This window comes from Mchenga conophoros, linkage group LG6 (assembly GCF_057382185.1).
Source record: "Mchenga conophoros isolate Kocher_MC1m ecotype Shallow Benthic linkage group LG6, M_conophoros_male_GT1.1, whole genome shotgun sequence".
Classification (NCBI taxonomy): Eukaryota; Metazoa; Chordata; class Actinopteri; order Cichliformes; family Cichlidae; genus Mchenga; species Mchenga conophoros.
The window spans coordinates 4,479,330-4,502,748 of NC_140531.1; the positions used below are offsets into that span (position 1 = coordinate 4,479,330).

Here is a 23,419-nt window from a genome sequence, read left to right on the forward strand (position 1 = left end):
AGCAAACAAATTGATGAGTGTAGATTAAAATGTAACTATATACATTATGTGAAGGTGTGAATTTTTTATGATTATTTACAGCTAGCAACAAGAGGCGACACAGAATTCGCAAGGTCATCTTAGTTGAGAAGAAATGCTTGGCGGCTGCTGTTGACGACTACAACAAGCTCGCTGAACCAACAAAGCAAATCGTATCCAGTGATGCCCTCATGCAGACCGACGTTTGGCCCTGGCAGAGCACAAGTAAGCTCTTGATTTCTAAATATCCTTTTTAAACAAACTCCCAGTATCTGAGCAGTAGTTGAATGTTTTGTTCTTGAATCATAATATGCTACTATGTTTTCCCATCTGATGTTGTTAAACTGTAGCTGCTGCTGACCTCCGGACAAAGAGAAAGGTCTTTGAGAAGGTGATGGCTGTGAGGCGCCTGAGAGAGGAGGAGATGATCCTTTGCAGGGAGATGCGGCATCGCTGGACAGTGTTGCGAATGCGATCTGTGGTGTTGGGGACAATCTCCTCAGACTGTAAGCACTTTATTTATTTATTAATTTTTTGATGAATCGATTGAAAATAAGAGCAGATGCTAAAGTCTTACTGGATCTTTTACCTATATCTAGATTGCTAGCTAACACTGCCTTCTCCCTTTTAAAAAAATGTTTAATTACAGCATCCTAATTCCTTGTGTTTATGAGGTGAGGTTTTTTGTTGTTTTTCTTTTTTACTTTTCTCATATTTATTTGTTTTGTTCTTTTTACAGCCTCCTTTGTTGGCATGTCGGAGGATGCACAGAAGGGACTCTGTAGCCTGGTTTTAAAAAAACAAAGTGAACTGAAAGCTGAAATGCTCAAAGTAAAGGACGTGTACAAGAGAATCCTCAGCCACCAACCACTCCTGGAAATGGACTCGGAGGAGGAGGACATTCCAGACGATGCCACTGAGAGTGATTTGAGCACTTCTGATGAAGACTGATTGTGTCATCATTGATGTTATGTTTGGTAAAATAAAAAGTTAATCACATCTCTGTTTAATGTGATTTTTCAACAGACATTTTACATTTTGAGAAGAAAAATGGAATTTCCTTGGTGCAGTTGTTTACCCTGAATCATTATTTCCCATCTAATTTAATGATACTTTATTGTTGTTGTTGCCTCACTCAGGGTGCACAAATTATCCCATATCTGGCGTCCCTTTACGACACATGTCTGTTCCTTCACAATAATTTTATCGAATACATCTTCCAACCTATTTATTATAATTTTAGCTAATTTTATAATCAACATTCATTATTGTTTTTTGGCTATAATTATTTATATTACTTGTATCACTTTTTTTCTTTCTTTTTTTTTTTTTTTTTTTTTTTTTTTTTTTTTAGTGAACACGTAATGCCACAATAGAGTCACATAATTCTCCTTTTCCCAGTTCCTCGATTGGGGGGGCATTAATCAGTTCTTCCATAGCAGGGTGACCCTTCATGGCCTAGTATAGTTTTCCCAGTTGGTTTTAACTCCGAAAATTCTTCGCTTTCACTCGCGCTTTCATAGCTTTCTGACGCGACGTCCTCATCACTTTCGTCGTCCTTTTCTTCTTTGTTGCCATTATTCTCACTGTCAACCTCTGATGTTGTTGAGTTTGAGTCATATTTATCACGCGTATCTGATTTTTCTTCTTCACAACCTCCACTACCTTCTTGTTGGATCCAGATGCTCCTCCTCAGATATAACCTGTTCAGCAGTACAATCAAAGTAGGAGGCACTTGAGACTCAGGGTGTGAAAGGTTTCCTGACTGTTCTGGAGACAATTGTTCTTCTGCTAGGGCTTGAGTTGCAATCAGCCAGCCCATATCCGAGTGTTCTAGAGTTCCTATTGTCTGCTGTAAATCAGTCGTCCCAAGAGCAGAAGAAGGTTGCTCTGGATTCTTAGCTATATTGGTCGATCTTGGACATTTAAAAAAAAAAAAATTGTCCTTTTTGGCCACACAGAGAGCATTCACTTTCATTTTTGCATGCTTTGGCTTTGTGTCCCATGTTTACGCATTTCCACCACTTAATCATGGGACATTCTTTTACTTGGTGATCCAAACCCTGCCAAATGAAGCATCTAGCCGCTTGCCCGTACAATGGTCGATAACTCAACCATTGTACGGGCCCAGGGAGATGGAGTTTGGGATTTGGATGAGCTGTCCATCCTCATCCCTCTGCAGACAAACTTTAAACTTCAGTACCCCATACCACAGGCTGAATTTATCCACCAGTTTAATAGGTGGATGTAACACATCACAATATCTTTTCAGATATAATTCAATGTGTTGATCAGGTATTCTTCCTGTTCAAAAAATTTACCATGAGTGTTGTCACTTCAATTTGAAGAGACAGTTCTACAGTCCACTCTTTCCATTTTTGGTGGCCAGAGTGTGAAAGGAAAATCTCCATGAAACGTCGAAGCGGGGCTTCCTGGAAGAAGCACAGTTCGAAGTCTCTTCTGTTTGACAGGGAGATGAAAGAGTAAATGTCGCGAGTTTTCACACGAGGAATGAAATAGCAACTCCTCCGCAACATACTCCCTTGTAGGAGGTTCTCCTTCTTCAAGATATTTCAGTCTTACCCATAAATTGCCAAACTTAGAGGCATAAGGTGCAGCTGTTCAATGATGATCTCTGACACTGGAGCAATATAAGCAGAGGGGCAAGGATTAACTCAAGAGTTGCCTCCCTTGCTTCTTCCACTCTTCTTTGCTGTTTTTGTTAACTGCTTATTCAGTTTTGGGTCATTAGGCTGGATTCTGCCCCAGCTGTCATAAGGAGAGAGGCTTAGTGCACCTGGACAGGTCGTCTCACTTTCACACTACTAACAGACAGAAAACCATGCCAGATGACAGGTTGTTTACCTGGCCGGATGGAGCCAGAAACCGATTATCCTCATCTGGTCATGATATCAAGCGGTGCAAACAGCTGATGCAATCAGCACAAACATCACCAGCAAGAAAAGCTGATTTCTGAAGCACAATCTCATCAGCAGTATGTATAGAGTGAAAGTGGAGAGTATATAATTGGTTTCTTAACATAAGCTCTTTTAGTCGAATGTTTGTGCATTATGATTACAATCAGCTCCTAATCTTTTAATGTTAAGGCCAAAATTCTAAGGCACACATGTACAATATTCATGCTCTCTAATCAGCCCCTTGATATGCCACACCTGTGAGGTTGGATGGATTATCTTGATAAAGGAAAAGTGCTCACTAACACAGATTAAGACAGATTTGAGAACAATATTTCAGAGTCATGGGTCCTTTGTGTATGTAGAAAATTTTTCAGATGTTTGAGTTCAGCTCATGAAAAATGGGATCAAAAACAAAAGTGTTGTGTTTATATTTTTGTTCAGTGTAGAATTTATAATGTCTGAAGATTATTAGGAATCACGAGGATGTTTAATCAGAGAGAAGTGTGCGGCTCTTAAAAGAGCCTTTGTTTGTTTTCAGCTTGAAGCAGAGTCACCAGCTCTTACTTTGCCTTCACAGGCTTCTTGGGCAACAGCACCCTAACCCTCTGACCTGGATGTTGGGCAGCACACCACCCTGGGCGATGGTGACTCCGCCAAGGAACTTGTTGAGCTCCTTGGCGGAGTCACCATCCGCCAAGCTCACTTGGCACGGAATGAGCGAGTCTTGGTCTTAGCCGGTTTTGCTTTTTTTCTTCTTCTTCTTCTGTTTTTTTTTGTTGTTGTTGTTTTTTTTTAAACAACTTAATAAAGAATACAAAATACAATTACATACAAGACATTTTGCTCGTCAAAGGAAGGGACACAGTTAAAAGTTAGAGAAAGATACAGAAACAGAAACTCACAAGCCACTTATTAAACTTACGATTTTTACACATCCCAACGTAAAACTCTGCCAAGGTTAAGGTCTAAAGTTCTTCTTATTCTCAAATCTGTAATAATGTTTACTCACAACATCACTACTTATGATTTTCTGTTCAGTTACAGCTTTGGCTCTTGTTTTCCAAATGTGAGTATTTATTACACACATTATTAACCAAAATAATCTCCTTTTTGTCTTCACCCATTTTTTTCTTTAAATAGACCATATTTAATTGCTTTAACATTAATATTAACATCATATCCAATTTCCATCGTCCTCAGTCTTATCTCAACTGTCCTATAACAGTCCAACAAGAGGTGTTCAAGCGTCTTATCTTCATCACAGTTTTTCGTAGGGTATTTTTTGGTAGTAACAAAACAACTCCATTGGACTACGCGCTTTAAGGAAGGTGCCTGAGTGAAATGAACCACACTACATCCCTCATGCCTGCAGATATCATTTTATCTTGAGTATTTTTCACGATCAATAAATTTTCTCCTATATCTGCATACTTGTATTGGATTCTACCTTCATTTTTCTTTTCGTTAATTGTATTATAAATATTTCACGTGTTAGTCTGTAAAACATCTAAGTTGTAATGTTCCCACATAGTAAACATACCTTGTGTGCCACAGACTACAAGCCCATCATCATCAATGGAGCTCCAGTGGAGAGGGTGCAGTCCTTCAAGTATCTTGGTGTCCACATCTCCTCAGACCTGACATGGGCTGCCCACATTCAGGTCCAGACCAAAAAGGCTAGGCAGCACCTGTATCACCTACGACAACTGAGGAAGTTCAGGGTCTCTCCAAAGATCCTCAGGATTTTCTATACAGGCGCTGTGGAGAGCATCCTCACACAGAACATGACATCGTGGTTTGGGAACAGCTGTGTGAAGGACCAAAAAGCTCTCCAGAGAGTGATCCGTACAGCAGAACGCTGCTGCAGGATTGCTCTCCCTCCGCTTCAGGACACCTACACCAGGAGATGCCGGACTAGAGCAGCGCAGATACTGAAGGACCCGTCCCATCCTGGCAACAAACTGTTCCAACTTCTGCAATCTGGTAGAAGGTTCCGCATCTTCCGGGCAAGGACAGAGAGACTCAAGAGGAGCTTCTATCCCCAAGCCATCCGTGCCCTAAACACACACACCCGCCCTCTCACATCATCTATAATTGACTGAGACAGGACTCTTCCAGACACTAAACCAAGGCACAATGTACATTTCAATTCCTTTAATTTTAAATATGTTTATATTGTCTATCCTGTAAAATAGTCAGATGTCTATTCATATTAATGTACAGAATTCACCTGCTTGCTGCTACTACTGCACATTCACCCAGTGTATATACTATATGTATGTATATATATATATATAATGTTCTTCCTCTACACCCCCCCCCCCCCCCCCCCAATTTTTGCACATGTCGAGGTGCGTGTCAGGCTACATTTCACTGTGTGTTATACTTGTATAACTATGCATGTGACAAATAAAGAACCTTGAACCTTGAACCTTGAGACTGCTCCCAAACACGAGGGGACAAGTAATACCTCTAAAGCACTTAAGTTGGCTTTATTAAACGTTAGATCTTTAGCTGGGAAAACATTTTTAATTAATGATTTAATCACTGAGCACAGCCTTGATTTTATGTTTTTAACTGAAACTTGGTTGGACCAAGGTAACAGTGGAGCTGTTCTCATCGAGACGACCCCTCCTAACTACAGTTTTATCAGTGAGGCCAGGGTGAGCAGGAGAGGAGGAGGGGTTGCTGTCCTATTTAATGAATCATTCCAATGTAAGCAGCTATCTCCTGGAAGTTTTCAGTCTTTTGAATATGTGGCTTTACAGCTGAAGGCCCCATCCAAAGTTGTGTTTCTTAATGCACAGACTTTTTTAATGACCTCAGTGAACTGCTGTCTATGATCTGTGTTGATTTTGACTGTGTAATTATTGTTGGGGATTTTAACATTCATGTGGACAACCCTCAGGACAAAGGGACTAAAGACCTGAGTAACACTCTGGGCAACTTTGGGCTGACTCAGCATGTAACAGAGGCCACACATAATAGAGGACACACTCTTGACCTACTGATCTCCAAGGGCCCGAGCATTTCAAAGGTTACTGTGTCTGATGTGGGCGTGTCTGATCATTACTGTGTTTTCTTTGAAAGTAAAATCTCAGCCCACATAAATATATCAACAACAGTGATCACAAAACGGTGTATAACTGAACACAGTAGTGCGATTTTTAACCAGGTCTTCCCATTAACACCTGACCTGTCCAGAGGGTCAGTCAATGAGCTCGTCAATAGCTTTAATGCTAACATGTTAAATGTAATGGACACTATTGCTCCCATTAAGGTGAAGGTTATCTCTGGAAGGAAAAAGTCTCCATGGAGAAACTCCACACTAGTGAAAAATGAAAAAAGAGAGTGTAGGAAAGCTGAGCGCAGATGGAGAAAAACAAACCTCCTCATTATGACATCTATAAAGAGAAACTTCACAATTATAATTTACAACTGAGGAGTGCAAGAAGGTCCTACTTCTCTGACATCATCACTAAAAACAGCCATAATGCTCGGGTCTTATTTTCTACAGTTGACAGGCTAACAAACCCTCCTGTGTCAGTGGCAGCTGAACTTCATTCGACCATGGCCTGCAATGACTTTGCCAAATTCTTCACAGAAAAAATCCAAAAAATTAGACAAGCAATTGGTACATCAACAGCAGATCCAGGATATGTACTGTGTCCACCAAAAAACTGTTTAAACACCATGAAACAGTTTCACCCGATTAACAGCAAAGACCTGGAGGACATCTTAGGTCAACTGAACTCCTCCTCCTGCTGTTTAGATGTCCTGCCAGCAAGTTTTTTCAAAAAGGTCTCAAAGACTTTAGAGTCAGACCTGTTACAGATCGTCAACTTTTCTTTATTATCAGGTGTGTTTCCAGAATCACTAAAAACTGCTGTAATAAAACCTATACTGAAAAAGGACAATCTTGACAAGACACAAATGAACAACTACAGGCCGATCTCAAATCTCCCATTTTTAAGTAAGATCATTGAAAAAGCAGTTTCTCAACAGCTCAGTTACTTTTTTTTTTTTTTTTTTTGCCTGTCCCGTTTGGCTCTTTTGCATCAGAATTGTTGTCTAAAGGCAAAGAAAGATGCCCAACGGATTTACTTTACCAAATTGACCATCCCAGCCTTGCCGTAATGGTCCATTTGATTCACCTTTTATTGTTTATTTTATTTTCACTTACTGAACATGGGACAGACTTGACTGGGGGAAAGAAGGGGAGAAAGAAAGAGGGAAAGAGAAACAGCTGAGAAGAGGGACGGGGGAGAAGGGCAAAAACCAAAAACCAACAGAATGAGCAGAAAAAGAAAAAGAAAATGCATATATCAATCACCTGGGTCACCTGCTGAGAAAGAAAAAAGAAAACAAGCAGAAGAGAACAAGAGTAATAGAATAAACAACATCACAATGATATATGGGAATATGACAGTAAATACTAAATATTAAACATTATTGTGCAGCACATAAGATCAACAGAACAGTGTGCTTTGAGGTAGGAGCCAAAAAGGGTGTAGTTTGTGGGTGTGATCACCCGTGTGTACACCTGTGAGCATGGACGCGCTTGTTTTTTGTTTTTTAAAAGGTTCCTTCATGTAATGATCTGCTAGAGGGTGTGGGGGGGCCACAGCCCCGTCCTCCAGGGCATGAAGCAGGTATGGAGGAGATCAAAACTCCAGACATCCAGAGGCCCCCAGAACACAAGGCCCCCAGAACACAAGAGACCAAGGAAGACCAACAGAGCTGAGGAGAGTCCCAGATGAGGGCTCACTCAGCAGCCGCGGAGCAGAAGCCAGGGGGAGTTGCAGTGACGCGCCCGTGAGCTCCGCCGGCAGCCAGCCGTGCCTGAGTGACCGAGCCCCAGGCCGAGAGGCCGGGGGCACCCCACCTCCGAAGTGGCCCGAGCAAGCCCCAGGCTCCAGGCCCCGATAAGCGGCCGCCAAGGAGTGAGCCGGTGTGTACCTGGACGCCCATCCCCGGACACAAAGAACCACCAACGCACCGACGTCTGAGGGAGTCCGCCACTGGCAGGGGAAGTGGTGGTAGGGGGAGATAGGCCTCCATACCTTGGAGGGCCTAAGATGTCCCCAGAGAGGTGGCGCCTGACACCCAACCTGACATATAGACAGAAATACAGGCACACACATATACAAACATCCATTCCCACCCTCATGCTCTCATATGCACTTACTCCACACTCAACCAACGTGGAGACAGACATAAAGAGACGCTGTACACACGATCACACTCCCCAAGCGTACTCTAAGCCCCGGGTCTAGGTACCCTTGCCCCTGGAGGGGGGGGAACTGCACCCAGACCCAGGTGGTGTTACCCTTTTCCCTGCGGTGGGGGGAGGCAGACCGCCCCGACTCCGCAGCAGCAGGGAGGCCCCACACTCCAGACCGCAGTCGGATGGCCAACTCCTCCTCCTAGCCCCCCTGCTCCAGCAGGTCGCAGTGAATGGGGGTGAGAGAAGACTCCAAACCTCCCTCCACCCGCTCATTGTAGTGTTGATGCATGTGTGTTCTAAGGTGCATTTAAAACCCAGGAGGGCATGGAGCTACCTGCCAGAGAGCAGCAGGTAAGCGCATGGTCCCTCCTGCTGGCCCTCAATGTCTACGTCTATTTAACATTGAGAGGTGGGCAACGACGCCAGGGGTGAGGTGTACACCCTGATGGTACTTTGGATTCCGTGTATCGTGCCCACCCCCAAGATCCTATATGTATGTGTAATGAGAGTGTGAGTAATGTGAATGTCTAAGTTGTGGGATAAAATTGAGGCAGGGGCAGCCAGAAGGGGACAGGGGGGGGTGGCCTCCTCTGCACCCTGGTGACATACCTCTACTCCAAGGTCCTGCATGTGTGGGTGGTTGTGGTGGAGCGGGAAGAGGGAGGCAGCTGGAGATGGGGAGGGAAGGAAGGGAGGGGCAAGTGACCCCTCCCTGGGGCCAGCTCCCCCGCTGACCCCAGTAGGCACCCCCATACTCCGCGACCCGCCAGGGAAAGGGGGGCCCAGGCCCATCCAGACCGGGGCCCAGCGCAGCAGCACCTCCCGGCCCCACAGAGCCCAGGACAGTCCACCCAATCCCACCACAGAGAAAACTGCACCCACCCCACCATCCACTCGTCTTCCAGACTACATAAGACAATAAACACCCAGGCTGAGATCTTCCTCCACCTCTCCTGTATCTCCCCCTCCTGTAGAGAGAGCCCCTGAGGAGAGGAAAGCTCCTGCAAGATGTGACAATCTTCCCCACCAGTTGAAGAGCCCCCCAGGTGGCTCGATGCACCGGCGGCACCCTGCTCCAGGGCTGGGCCCCCATGCACCCACCCGCCCACAACCCCGGCAACACACCAACCAGGACCCAAGCCCCCGAGGCCCGGCCCGGGCCCCAGCCCAGAGACGGAGCGCCCCCAGAACCTCACGCCCATCCCGGACCCACCCAGGGGCAGCCAGGCTACCAGGTCAGTAACCCACGTCCGTCAGCACAGACCCTCCCCTAGTCCCGCTGCACGCAGCCGCGAGGAAACAGTCACCTGAGAGCCAACAGAGCCCCTAACCGGACATGACCGCTACCCCGGGTTGAGCCCCCCAAGGAAAATGCCTCCGGGGAACCCCCCGACGCCCTAAGCCTGTCCCTACCCCCACACCAATCACAACAGCGAAGGTGGGACCAAACTATGACCCCCCACCCCCACTAGGTGATGGAGCTGATCAAAGGAGCCCAGAGCAATTGATCTGATGTGGTGGCAGAGGCTGTATCAAGACTAATGTAATCTAATAGATAATTTCTATATTGGTTAGAATTAAGATTATTTTTATTTTTCCAGTTCATGAGGACTGTTTTCTTGGCTATGCATAGGGCAGTGAAAACCATATGGGCGATATTCTTTTCTGAAGTGACATTATCTAAGCTGCCCAACAAACACACTAAGGGGGAAGTTGGAATGTTACATTTCAGACACTTCGATAAGTCTTCACATATCTCGCGCCAAAACTTCTGAACTGGTGGACAGAACCAAAGAGCGTGGATATAATTGTCCGGTGAATTGGTTTGGCAGTGTGAGCAGTTGTTGGTAGACGTAAAGCCCATCTTGAACATCCGATGACCTGTATAGTGCACTCTATGTAATATTTTGTATTGAATTAATTGAAGACTGGGATTTCTAATTAGATGAAAGGTTTTTAAGCAAATCTGAGACCAGAAGTTTTGGTCTAAGTTAACTGATAAATCCGCTTCCCATTTTGCAATAGGAAGTGATATTGATTCATCTGTTTTAGAAAGCATTCTGTATATTTTGGATAGTAATTTGGGGGTTTTAAGAGTAAGAAATTGAACCACACTTGGTGGTGTTTGTAGTTCAACTTGACCCGGTTTAAATTTCTTTTTTACTATGGATTTAATTTGTTGATATTCTAAAAATCTTTTCTTGTTGATCCCATATTGTGTAACTAGTCTGTCAAATGAAATAAATTCTGTTCCTTCTAGTATATGTTCTAAATATTTGATTCCTTTACCACTCCAATCTGAAAAGTTTATCATATTATTGTTTTGTAATATGTCAGGGTTGCTCCAGATAGATGTACGTTTGCATGGGATTAATGAAGACGCTGTCAATTTTAGAAACTCCCACCATGCTGTCAGAGAAGCGCTGATGTTGATGCTTTTAAAGCATTCATGTCGTTGGATGTTTGAGCTGATAAATGGTAGGTCTGAGATCTCTAGATTATTGCAAAGTGCTTGTTCTACATCTAGCCAAGGTTCATCTAAGAGGGTATGTTTTAGCCATCCTGAGATAAACTGAAGCCTGTTGGCTAAGAAGTAGTGCTGAAAGTTAGGCAGTTCTAGTCCTCATTTATCCTTGGTCTTTTGTAGCGTTTTTAAGCTTATACGTGGGGGTTTATTTTTCCAAAGGAATTTGGACATACATGAATCTAGAGATCTGAACCAATCTTGTGGCGGTTTAGTTGGGATCATTGAGAATAAATAATTTATTTTTGGTAAGACCATCATTTTTATAGCGGCAACCCTTCCCATGAGTGATATGGGTAGACATTTCCATCTAGCCAGATCATCTTCTACCTTCTTTAAAAGTGGGATATGGTTTAATTTAGTTAGATCTGCAAGCTTGGGAGAAACATTAATACCTAAATATTTTATATTTCCCGATTGCAGTGGTGTAGAAGAGGAATTATGGAGGGAGCAATTAATCGGTAGAACTGTAGATTTTGACCAGTTAATTGAGTAATCTGATATTCTTGCAAAATTCAATCACCCCAGAGATATTGGTTTGTGAATTTTGGAGAAAGAGTAACACATCATCCGCATAAAGGCTGATTTTATGTTCCACGTTCATGCATTTTATGCCCTTAATTACTGAATTCTGTCTAATTGCTGCTGCTAGTGGTTCAATAAAAATTGCAAACAGTGAAGGGGAGAGTGGGCATCCCTGCCTGGTGCCCCTCAAGAGACAGAAGCTGGAGGATGTCTGGTCATTTGTTCTAACACAAGCTGTTGGGGAATTATATAATATTTTTAACCAGTTTATGAAAGAGGATCCAAAACCAAATTTGTGTAAAGTTGCAAATAGAAATTTCCAGTTAACTCTGTCGAATGCTTTTTCTGCGTCTAAAGAGAATATTGTAGTTTCTAGGTTTTTACTGTATGAGTAGTCTATCAAATTAAGTAATCTGCGTGTATTTGTTGATGAGTGCCTACCTTTTATGAAACCAGTTTGGTCAGGATGAATTAAGAGGGGGGTTATTTTCTCCAGTCTCTTTGAGAGAGCTTTGCAGATTATTTTAAGGTCTACGTTTATAGGGGATATTGGACGATAGCTTGAGGGATATACAGGGTCTTTGCCTGGTTTTAGCAGGAGATTAATGTTTGCAGAATTCATATTTGATGGAAGTCTGCCCTTTTCTTTAATTTCCAACAACGTTCTGTAGAAAACTGGTGCTAGAATCGACCAGAATTCTTTGTAGAATTCTGCAGGAAAGCCGTCTGGACCTGGAGCCTTATTATTGGGCATACTTATCAGAGCTTCCTGGAGTTCACCTGGTGTCAATGGTGAATCCAGTGCCATTGCTTGAGTGTCCAATAATTTTGGAAGAGTTATGTTGTCCAAAAACTGATCAATTTCTTTTTTAGATGGGTTTATTTGTGGTGAATACAACGTTTTATAGAAATCCCTGAAAATGTTGTTTATTCGTATCGGATCATATATTGTGTTCCCAGATAAATCTTGAACAGCACATATAGTTGTTTTTTCTTTATTTAGTTTTAGCTGGTTTGCTAGAAATTGACCGGATTTATTACCATGTTCATAATTTTGTAGGCGTAGTCTTTGTACTAAGAATTTTGTTTTTTTTAATCAATTATCTCATTTAATTCTAGTTTTGTTTTGCGTATTTTGTTCAATGTTTCCTGATCTTGGTGGGACGCGTAGGCTTCTTCTAGTGATTTGATGTTTTTTTCTAATTCCTGAATATTTTTGTTTTCTTTTTTCTTTTTATGTGATGAGAAAGAAATTATTTTACCTCTCATCACAGCTTTCCCTGCTTCCCATAGAACAGAAGCTGATGTTTCGGGAGTGTCATTATAGTCTAAATATGAAGTCCACTCTTTTTTAAAATATTTAATAAAGTCTTCATCTTTAAGTAGTGATATATTAAATCTCCAGTTTTTTCTTGGCGTAGTATTATTCTTGTGCATTAGTGTTAAAGATACAGGACCATGATCGCTGACAGCTATAGGATGAATCTCAGTGTCTGAAATGTCGTTCAGCAGTGAGCTGCTGACCAAAAAATAATCCAGACGAGAGTAGGAGTGATGGACATGTGAGAAAAAAGTATATTCCTTACTGGTGGGGTGAAGGGAGCGCCATGCATCGCAAAGACCAAAGTCGCTCATATACTGTTTGATTATATTTATGGACTGCCAATTACGCTGAGTTCCCGCTGTATTGAGCCTATCCATGTCTTCATTTAGTCCAAGGTTGAGGTCGCCTCCAAGAACAAGTGTGCCATCTAAGTGTTCAGAGAGTGCACTGAAAAAACCGTGAAAGAATGAGGGATCATCAACATTTGGACCATATACACTTACAATACATAGCTTTTTATCAAGTATAGATAGTTTAATGATTAAGAATCTGCCCTCTGGATCTATAACTGTATCGAGTACTGTGAAATTAATATTTTTATGTATTAAAATTGCTACTCCCCTTTGTCTAGAATTATAACAAGCTGAGAACACATTAGGAAACTCAGGTGTTTTAAGTTCATTCGAACCTCTAAGAGGTCTGTGGGTCTCTTGTAATAGGACAACATCTGCCTGTAGTTTTTTGAGTCGGTTAAATATTTTTAACCTCTTTACTCTGGAGCCAGCTCCATTTATATTCCATGTAATGAACCTCAGTGTACCCATAGATGTTTGTGTATAACTAGGGATGTATGCTGTGTGCGTCGCTTAGCCAGGTGGAGAGAATACGTCACTTGTTCATAAATAAAGAGAAGGAGAGAGAGAAAAAATGTGTGGCGAGATGCTCCCTGAGTCTGACTTTGTGTATGCATAGTTACTAATATGAGTAGGCTTGGCTTAAGTGTGTGTATCCTAAACGACTGTGTGCGCTGTCTGACTGATGTAAATGTGCTGCCGTTGAGCGCATGGTGCGTATGTGTCGAAATAAAGGATGTTTGTGGATGAGTGTCGAAGCAGGTGATCGAGGCAGTGAAAGGAATAAAGAAAGAAACCAAGGACAGGGGTGAGCAGCATAAAACCAAGAGGGGGGGAAAGAGAGGGAAAAAAAAAACGAGAAGAAAAAAAAAACACAAAACAAAACATAAACATTCCAATTAAATCACTGACGGAGAGTGACGGTGTTAATTCTGCTATGAAATCACACTTTAAGATGCGATTTGATGCTGGTAAGTTAAACAGATGTTAATGCAAGTTAGTGTGAGTGGATAGGGAAAGGGTGCAGCTGATTCTTATCTGGTGTGAGGTTAATACAGCCACGGAGTGATGTTGGGGTCGCGGTGGAGCTGTCCGTCCACGTACAGCCGGTCCACAGCGATGACAGCGCGGGAGCCCTTCTGGATGAAGCCGCGTCGGATTGGGAAGAGGACCCTGCGTCGTTCCAAGATCTCTTCGGGGAACTGGTCGTTCACGCTGAAGTCCGTTCCTTTTAATTCCCTGCCGCGGCTTTTCACATGTTGCTTTTGTTTGAAGTGGCCGAATTTGGCCACGATAGGACGTGGTCTCCCGGCCGTAGCCCGAATGGGGCCGAGGCGATGTACCCGATTGAAGACGATGTTCTTCACAGTGTCCTCCGGCAGCTTCAGGTGGGTTTTGATGAAGCTTTTTACCGTGGTCTCCGCGTCCTCTCCAGCGGCTTCTGGAATACCAGAAAATACCAGATTATCACGCATGCTACGAGCTTGTAGATCGATAACTGTTTCTTTTATTTTTTTATTTTCTCTATTGAGCTGGGTAACATTATCTGTGAGACATTTCACCGACTCCCTTAGCGTGGCATTTTCAGCAGCAAGCGTTTCCACCTGCTGCTGGCTGTACTCCAGGGATTCTCGCAAGCATTTAAATTCTCGGTGAAGAATCTCCACCAAGGACAGCCTTGCGTCGAAACTGGACAATCGCTTGTCGATTGACTCCAATATGTCGGCAATATCTTTGCCGGCTGGCGATGTTGAGCCGGGGGAATCTGCCGGGCGTTGTCTTTTCGACGACGGCGTCTCAGGTTTGGCCGGGGGAGCTGCACACTGGGTCTTCTTCATCACGAGATCCTGAAAGCACTGATCAATATAATCTTGGAGAGTCTCTAAACTCTCCTCGTTGTTCTCCAGGGTGTTGGAGATTATTTAGACAAATAGTGTTAGTTATAAGACAATTGATAAGTGTATTTGGTAATGCTGAAGCTTAAATGAATTTGTTCAAATCTAAACTACCATTTGCTTTAATTTTCCGCCAAAATCTCCGGCGTCTGACGTCAGTTACAACATGAGTCGCTTACCTTGTCCGTCACTTCCGTCACTTACCTCCTCACTCCACCTTACCTCTCCAAAGATGAAAACTCTTTGGAAGCTCAGTTACTTCTTAAAACAGAATAACTGCTACGATGCCTTCCAGTCAGGTTTTAGACAGAACCACAGCACTGAAACCACTCTGACCAAAGTGTTTAATGACATATGTCTGAATACAGACAGTGGAAAAATGTCAGTCTTAGTTTTACTGGATCTCAGTGCAGCATTTGATACAGTTGACGACAACATATTACTCAAACGACTGGAGAACTGGGCAGGTCTTTCAGGAACTGTACTAAACTGATTCAAAACATACTTAGAAAACAGGAAATACTTTGTATCAATAGGTAACTTCACATCTGAGCAGACAAGTATCACATGTGGAGTTCCCCAAGGTTCCATCTTGGGACCCCTTCTGTTTAACATTTACATGCTCCCACTGGCACAGATTATAAAGAACAACAAAATAAACTATCATAGCTATGCAGATGACACACAAATATATATCACAATGTCACCAGGAGACCAAGGCCCTGTACAGGCTCTTGGTAAATGCATTGAGGAAATTAATGACTGGTTGTGCCACAATTTTCTCCAGCTAAACAAAAACAAAACTGAGGTAATAGTCTTTGGCGCCAAAGAAAAACGATTACAGGTCACCAGAGAACTTCAATCTATACATCTAAAAACCACCAACCAAACGAGAAATTTGGGTGTAGTGATGGATGCAGACCTAAACTTAGAAAAACACATTAAGACAATAACAAAGTCAGCTTACTATCACCTCAAGAATATTTCAAGGATAAAAGATCTGATGTCTCAACAGGACCTGGAAAAACTAGTCCATGCATTCATCTTTAGTAGGCTTGACTACTGTAACAGCATCTTTACAGGTCTACCTAAAAAACCAGTCAGACAACTACAGCTCACTCAGAACTCTGCTGCTCGAGTCCTCACTAAGACCAAAAAAGTGGACCACATCAGTCCAGCTCTGAGGTCTTTACACTGGCTGCCTGTCCGTCAGAGGATAGACTTTAAAGTTCTGATGCTGGTCTATAAAGCTCTGAATGGTTTAGGACCAAAATACATCAGTGACCTCCTGACCCAGTATGAACCTTCCAGATCCCTCAGGTCATCTGGATCTGGTCTTTTATCAGTTCCCAGAGTCAGAACCAGACACGGAGAAGCTGCATTCAGCTTTTATGCTCCTTATATCTGGAACAAACTCCCAGAAAGCCTCAGATCAGCTGAAACACTCAGTTTATTTAAATCCAGGTTGAAGACTCACCTATTCTCAGCTGCATTTGAATAAAGCACCAAATCCACACTTTTAAGCTTAGATTTCAAAACTTACATTAACTACTGATTCTATCTACTGTTCTGATTTTATCTGTTTTGATTTTTGAGTCCAGTTTAATAGGCAAGAGTCAGTACTATCAATCCATATACCCAAGATTTTAATCTCCCTGCATAGGGAGATCGCCATTTCAGGTCTTTTGGTGGTCTGATGTCCAAGCCACACCCCTTCAGTTTTATCTTGATTCAGCTTGGCCCCTGATGCCAGTTTGTATTGGTGTAATGTCTCCATCACTATAGAGAGTTCATTTTGATTTCTAATTAACACCGTCACATCATCTGCATACGCCAAGGCTTTAATCTTATGGGTTTTGTCAAGGAGAGATCCTTTAATTTATGGGGCGCCGTTAAATCTTACAAAAACATGTTTTTTCGAGTCATTTTTTTTGCAACATTTAGTAAAATATTTGTAACTTTTTATATTTAAAACACAATTTTAAATGTTAAATCTAAATGTTAAGTCTAAATGTTATGGGAAACTAAATATTTAGCTAATATGCAAATTTATTGTACGGGTCAACAGAAATACCAAAATAAAAGCTTCAAGAAAACCTCCCACGCTAAAGCGTGCCGGCCGTGGTCAGGTTGTGTGTCTGCGCTCCTCTCACGGTCACTTTTGACTGCCATGAGCTGCTTCACCTATTCCCTACCAGCATGTCCAGCGATTTAGCTGAAAACATTGGAAGAGCCGTTTTGTCGGCCTTCCAACGATTCAGCGGTAGTGCACCCTCAGTAGCTGCAGTCTCCACCTCACAAACGCCGCAGCACTTGGTAAGTTTATTGTATAGCATTTTGGATGGGTTGATAGCAGTGTTAGCAAAATTAGCAAAGCTAAATTACTTAGCTAGTCCTCAATTATTTCATGTGGTAGGCAGCAGACAGAGATCGAACATCATACAACTTTATTTATTTATTTGGTAGGTAACAGTCGTTCTTGATGTAAATGTTTCCTTAGGAATCCAGCAATGCACCAAGTAGACCTGCCGTCTCCACTGGGATACCATACCGCTCAGTAGGCCTTCTTACACATATCATTTAGCTGACTGGTTTTTGTTTTTTCTTTGGTGTAATATGTCACCTTAAATTAAATCCTGTCAAAGTAATGATTCTGATTCTACATACATTTCATCTTCTTAGGGGTCCATCACTAGTTTTACGTCATATTTTATTACTGTTTATGCTGTGAAGTGTCTTTTGATTGCCTCTATTTATTTATTTGGTAGGTAGGTAACAGTCGTTCTTGATGTAAATGTTTCCTTAGGAATCCAGTAATGCACCCGGACCAAGTAGACCTGCCGGCTCCACTGGGATACCATACCGCTAGGGTTGCCAACCATCCCTTAAAAAACCGAATCATCCCGTATTTAGAAACAAAAGTACACGTCCCGTATTGAGCTAATAAGGGACGCACTTTGTCCCGTAATACAGTGAGAATCAAAAGTAATCTATAAATGTTAATGGAATTAACGCTTTGTTTGAAAACATAATTCCCAGCCCCTCTCCTGCTTTGTGACCAATGAGCTGACAGCACACTTATGACAATTCGAGTATGACAATTCAGATTACCGCTCATCTCATTGGTTGAGGAAAGGTCGCTTGCAGAGAAAATACCGGAAGACAACAGATGACCACAACAAGAAGCATGGCCAACAGGGAAACAAACGCTGCGGTGCAAGTCTCGGATGACAGTACACCTAAAGCTGGGCAGACACTGTGCGATTTTTTTTTCAGTCACGTTATTCAGCTCCTGCTCAAACTGCACGATTGACTCACAGGGGTTAGAAGTTCATAGGTCACGATGCAGGGTCTCATACTATACCGCCCGATGCTCTGATGCGACCTGAGTGCTCACACTGTGCGTCCATAAAATGAAGGTTATAACAGAAATTATGTCGCTCGCTCGCTCTCTCTCTCTGTCTTTCACTCATACAGACACACCACCACCATCAACTTTGCTAAATTGCTAATGAAAAACATTGATCAGGCAGCTGTGATTAAGCAGCAATGTAAATCCAACTATTTTCACAGTTGTTGTGGTCGTGATAATTTTGTGATGCCACATCGAAAAGGCTCAGATGAGCTTTCCAAAGTTCTACAAGTTGTGCCTCCATCGCTTGTGTCCAGATCACACGCTGCTCCGTCTTTTTCACCGACGTTTACGTGGTTGCGCGTGAGCAGTAGTCGTGAGGTGTTAATCGTGTCTCGTTACCCCACGTATACTACAGGGAGTGCAGAATTATTAGGCAAGTTGTATTTTTGAGGGATAATTTTATTATTGAACAACAACCATGTTCTCAATGAACCCAAAAAACTCATTAAAATCAAAGCTGAATGTTTTTGGAAGTAGTTTTTAGTTTGCTTTTAGTTTTAGCTCTTTTAGGGGGATATCTGTGTGTGCAGGTGACTATTACTGTGCATAATTATTTGGCAACTTAACAAAAAACAAACAATTTCAATTTCAATTATTTATTTTTACCAGTGACACCAATATAACATCTCCACATTCACAAATATACATTTCTGACATTCAAAAACAAAACAAAAACAAATCAGCAACCAATATAGCCACCTTTCTTTGCAAGGACACTCAAAAGCCTGCCATCCATGGATTCTGTCAGTGTTTTGATCTAGAGCAGGGCGATATGGCCAAAAATATTTATCACGATATATATTTGAAAATTTGCGATAACGATATAACTGACGATATAATTGATGCGAGACAAAATACAACTCCACAACATTACTAGCGCAAAAAGACAACCTTCCATTTATTTTCACTTAAACAAGAAGCTGGTTTTTATGTACATTAAAGCTTTATAAAAATGTAACAGTGCAAATGCAAATTCCTTGCTGAAAGTTTAACCAAAAGGCATTTCCAGTAGAAATGGGCTGACATATCCTGAGCATAACCATGTATAATATCCACTGAAGTTAAAAAGAGGTGCTTTGCAACATTAAACTGCAGTGTGCAGTACGTATTTTTCAGACCATAAGGTGCACGGGATTATAAGGCACATTAAGCGAAACAAAGCAGTCAGATAAATCAAACTTTATTAAACTCATTCTTCTTGCTTCCTCCACTTCTGTACCATTGATTCATTAATGTTGAATTCTCTGGCAGCTGCTCTATTCCCATGTTGTTGCAGTATATTAATGACTAACCTCGTATTGTGGATGGATTATCTCAGTTGTTCTCCTGACTGAAGTTTGGTCCGTTTACAGCATCCTGCCATGCGATTGCATTTGTCTCTAACCATGAGGAACCTTCACGTTAACTTTTATAAATGGAAAAGTGTTAGTGTTCGTCCTCCAGCTTCACTCTTTATGTTATGCTAACATAGCTGTGTCGCTAGCGATCACGTAGCACATCATTATATACCAGCTAGCCCAACTTCAGTAACCCTACAAACGTCACTGCTGTTTAGTTTCCTGTCTTCATTTATGTTGGAAGTGATAGCAGAGCTGTACGTTTGATTTTTTTCAGAAATCTCTCAGTCAGAACATGCAATATCATGTTTAGGTAACTAGCGAAACTAGCGAGCTAACTTCCGCTAGCTTCCTGCTAACTTCTAACTCCGTTAAATGTAATACATTTTGTTTTCATGAATGCCTGGAAGTTAAACTTCATAGTTACACCTGGTAAAGCAGCAATGCTGATTGTTTTATTAAAGATGAAAGAATTTAGACAGTTTTTAACTCTCAGTGATGCTGCAGTGTTCGTTTGACCTGAAGAGGGGGTTTAGGACCCAGATTACTCCCAGATTTAAGAGCATCTTAGCACGACAAATACGACAATAACGACGGCCGCTTGCATGTTCTGCAAAAAAATGTGCTTTGTCGTGTATCTGACGGACAAACACCAAACCAGTTCCACATCACTGAAGTTGCACCGTTTTTACAAACCAATTCTGGTTCATCTGTTTCACTCAACAATCGGCCATGTGCGTATGAAAACAAAGGCACTGCGCATGCGCGTTTTACTCCCATTCTATCGCGATATTTCATTTTCCTATCGTTGCCTAACATTATACCGGTATTACCGTGAACGGTATAATATGGCCCAGCTCTATTTTGATCTTTTCACCATCAACATTGCGTGCAGCAGCAACCACAGCCTCCCAGACACTGTTCAGAGAGGTGTACTCTTTTCCCTCCTTGTAAATCTCACATTTGATGATGGACCACAGGTTCTCAATGGGGTTCAGATCAGGTGAACAAGGTGGCCATGTCATTAGTTTTTCTTCTTTTATACCCTTTCTTGCCAGCCACACTGTGGAGTACTTGGACGCGTGTGATGGAGCATTGTCATGCATGGAAATCATGTTTTTCTTGAAGGATGCAGACTTCTTCCTGTACCACTGCTTGAAGAAGGTATCTTCCAGAAACTGGCAGTAGGACTGGGAGTTGAGCTTGACTCCATCCTCAACCCGAAAAGGCCCCACAAGCTCATCTTTGATGATACCAGCCCAAACCAGTACTCCACCTCCACCTTGCTGGCGTCTGAGTCGGACTGGAGCTCTCTGCCCTTTACCAATCCAGCCACGGGCCCATCCATCTGGCCCATCAAGACTCACTCTCATTTCATCAGTCCATAAAACCTTAGAAAAACCAGTCTTGAGATATTTCTTGGCCCAGTCTTGACGTTTCAGCTTGTGTGTCTTGTTCAGTGGTGGTCGTCTTTCAGCCTTTCTTACCTTGGCCATGTCTCTGAGTATTGCACACCTTGTGCTCTTGGGCACTCCAGTGATGTTGCAGCTCTGAAATATGGCCAAACTGGTGGCAAGTGGCATCTTGGCAGCTGCACGCTTGACTTTTCTCAGTTCATGGGCAGTTATTTTGCACCTTGGTTTTTCCACACGCTTCTTGCGACCCTGTTGACTATTTTGCATGAAATGCATGATTTTTGACTTTTCTGCGCCTGTCAAGTCCTTCTTTTGACCCATTTTGCCAAAGGAAAGGACGTTGCCTAATAATTATGCACACCTGATATAGGGTGTTGATGTCATTAGACCACACCCCTTCTCATTACAGAGATGCACATCACCTAATATGCTTAACTGGTAGTAGGCTTTCGAGCCTATACAGCTTGGAGTAAGACAACATGCATGAAGAGGATGATGTGGACAAAATACTCATTTGTATGGTGCGCCGTTTGTAAACTGAAACATGCCGAAATTAACAGCAACATTTTTCTATATTTAGCTCTAAATCTTACAAAAACATGTTTTTTCGAGTCATTTTTTACAACATTTGGTAAAATATTTGTAACTTTTCATATTTAAAACAGGATTTTAAATGTTAAATCTAAATGTTATATATAAATCTAAATGTTAAATGATAAATCTAAATGTTATATATAAATCTAAATGTTAAATGTTAAATCTAAATGTTATATATAAATCTAAATGTTAAATGTTAAATCTAAATATTATATATAAATCTAAATGTTAAATGTTAAATCTAAATGTTAAATGTTAAATCTAAATGTTAAATGTTAAATCTAAATGTTATATATAAATCTAAATGTTAAATGTTAAATCTAAATGTTACGGGAAACTAAATATTTAGCTAATATGCAAATTTATTGTACGGGTCAACGGAAATACCAAAATAAAAGCTTCAAGAAAACCTCCCGCGCTAAAGTGTGCCGGTCGTGGTCAGGTTCTGTGTTTGCGCTCCTCTCACGGTCACTTTTGACTGCCATGAGCTGCTTCGACTATTCCCTACGAGCATGTCCAGCGATTTAGCTGAAAACATTGGAAGAGCCGTTTTGTCGGCCATCCAACGATTCAGCAGTAGTGCACCCTCGACCTCACAAACGCCGCAGCACTTGGTAAGTTTATTGTATAGCATTTTGGACGGGTTGATAGCAGTGTTAGCAAAATTAGCAAAGCTAAATTACTTAGCTAGTCCTCAATTATTTCATTTGGTAGGCAGCAGACAGAGATCGAACATCATACAACTCTATTTATTTATTTGGTAGGTAGGTAACAGTCGTTCTTGATGTAAATGTTTCCTTAGGAATCCAGCAATGCACCTGGACCAAGTAGACCTGCCGTCTCCACTGGGATACCATACTGCTCGGTAGGCCTTCTTACACATATCATTTAGCTGACTGATTTTTGTTTTTTCTTTGGTGTAATATGTGACCTTAAATTAAATCCTGTCAAAGTAATGATTCTGATTCTACATACATTTCATCTTCTTAGGGGTCCATCACTAGCAGTGTCACATCACCACCAACAACATTCACAAGTTGTACGTCATATTTTATTACTGTTTTTGCTGTGAAGTGTCTTTTGATTGCTCACTTTCATATTTTAAAACTATTGATAAAATATTACTCTCTAGCTAATCTGTCACAGTACAATTGCGCTCATTGAGATTTTCTGTGCCGTGTTCTAGGATGGTTACCAAGGAAGGCTTCAGATTTCCAAAGAGGAATTGGAAAATGTTCTTTCCCTGAAAACATCTTTTACTGAAGCTGCATCTATCCTTTCCATCTCCAGGCCCACTCTGTATAAGTTACTGCAAGACTACAATATCTCAGAGTCAAAATTCAGTGACCATGAGTTAGATCAGATAGTGTCCCAGATAAAAACTGAACATCCAAATGTTGGAGGAGTGATGCTGATGGGTCATCTGCGTTCCAAAAACATAGTGGTTCAAAGATGGCGCGTAAGAGAGTCACTGCGGAGGGTGGACTCGGCTGGTGTTCTATCCATACTTGCCGAGAACTGCAGTTGCTCGGCGAGTATATTCTGTGCCTCATCCAAATTTCATATGGCACATAGATGGAAATCACAAACTGATTCGTTGGAAGTTTGTTGTTCATGGTGCAATAGATGGATACAGCAGGATGTTGATGTTTCTTCAGTGCTCCAGCAATAATCGAGCTGAGACTGTGAAAGCCCTCTTTACTGCAGCTGTTGGACAATTTGGCAGACCCCTGCATATCAGGACTGATCATGGAGGAGAGAATGCTCAGATTTGGGAGGACATGCGAGCAAGCAGGGGTGAAAGCTCTGTCTTAATGGGAAGTTCTGTGCACAACCAGAGGGTTGAGCGTTTCAACTGAGACTTAAACAAC

The 23,419-nt window shown here is 41.9% G+C and overlaps 2 long non-coding RNA genes across 2 annotated transcripts; both read left to right on the forward strand.

Annotated features, from left to right (window-relative positions):
* Positions 1–230: 230 nt before the first annotated feature.
* On the forward strand, positions 231–1,017 carry LOC146571902 (uncharacterized). The gene is made up of 2 exons (XR_014892625.1): positions 231–524; positions 758–1,017. It is a non-coding gene; the product is annotated as an uncharacterized LOC146571902 (long non-coding RNA).
* A 21,115-nt stretch (positions 1,018–22,132) lies between these two features.
* On the forward strand, positions 22,133–22,864 carry LOC146571903 (uncharacterized). Its single transcript, XR_014892885.1, has 3 exons — positions 22,133–22,162; positions 22,351–22,413; positions 22,735–22,864. It is a non-coding gene; the product is annotated as an uncharacterized LOC146571903 (long non-coding RNA).
* The last annotated feature ends 555 nt before the right edge of the window (positions 22,865–23,419 follow it).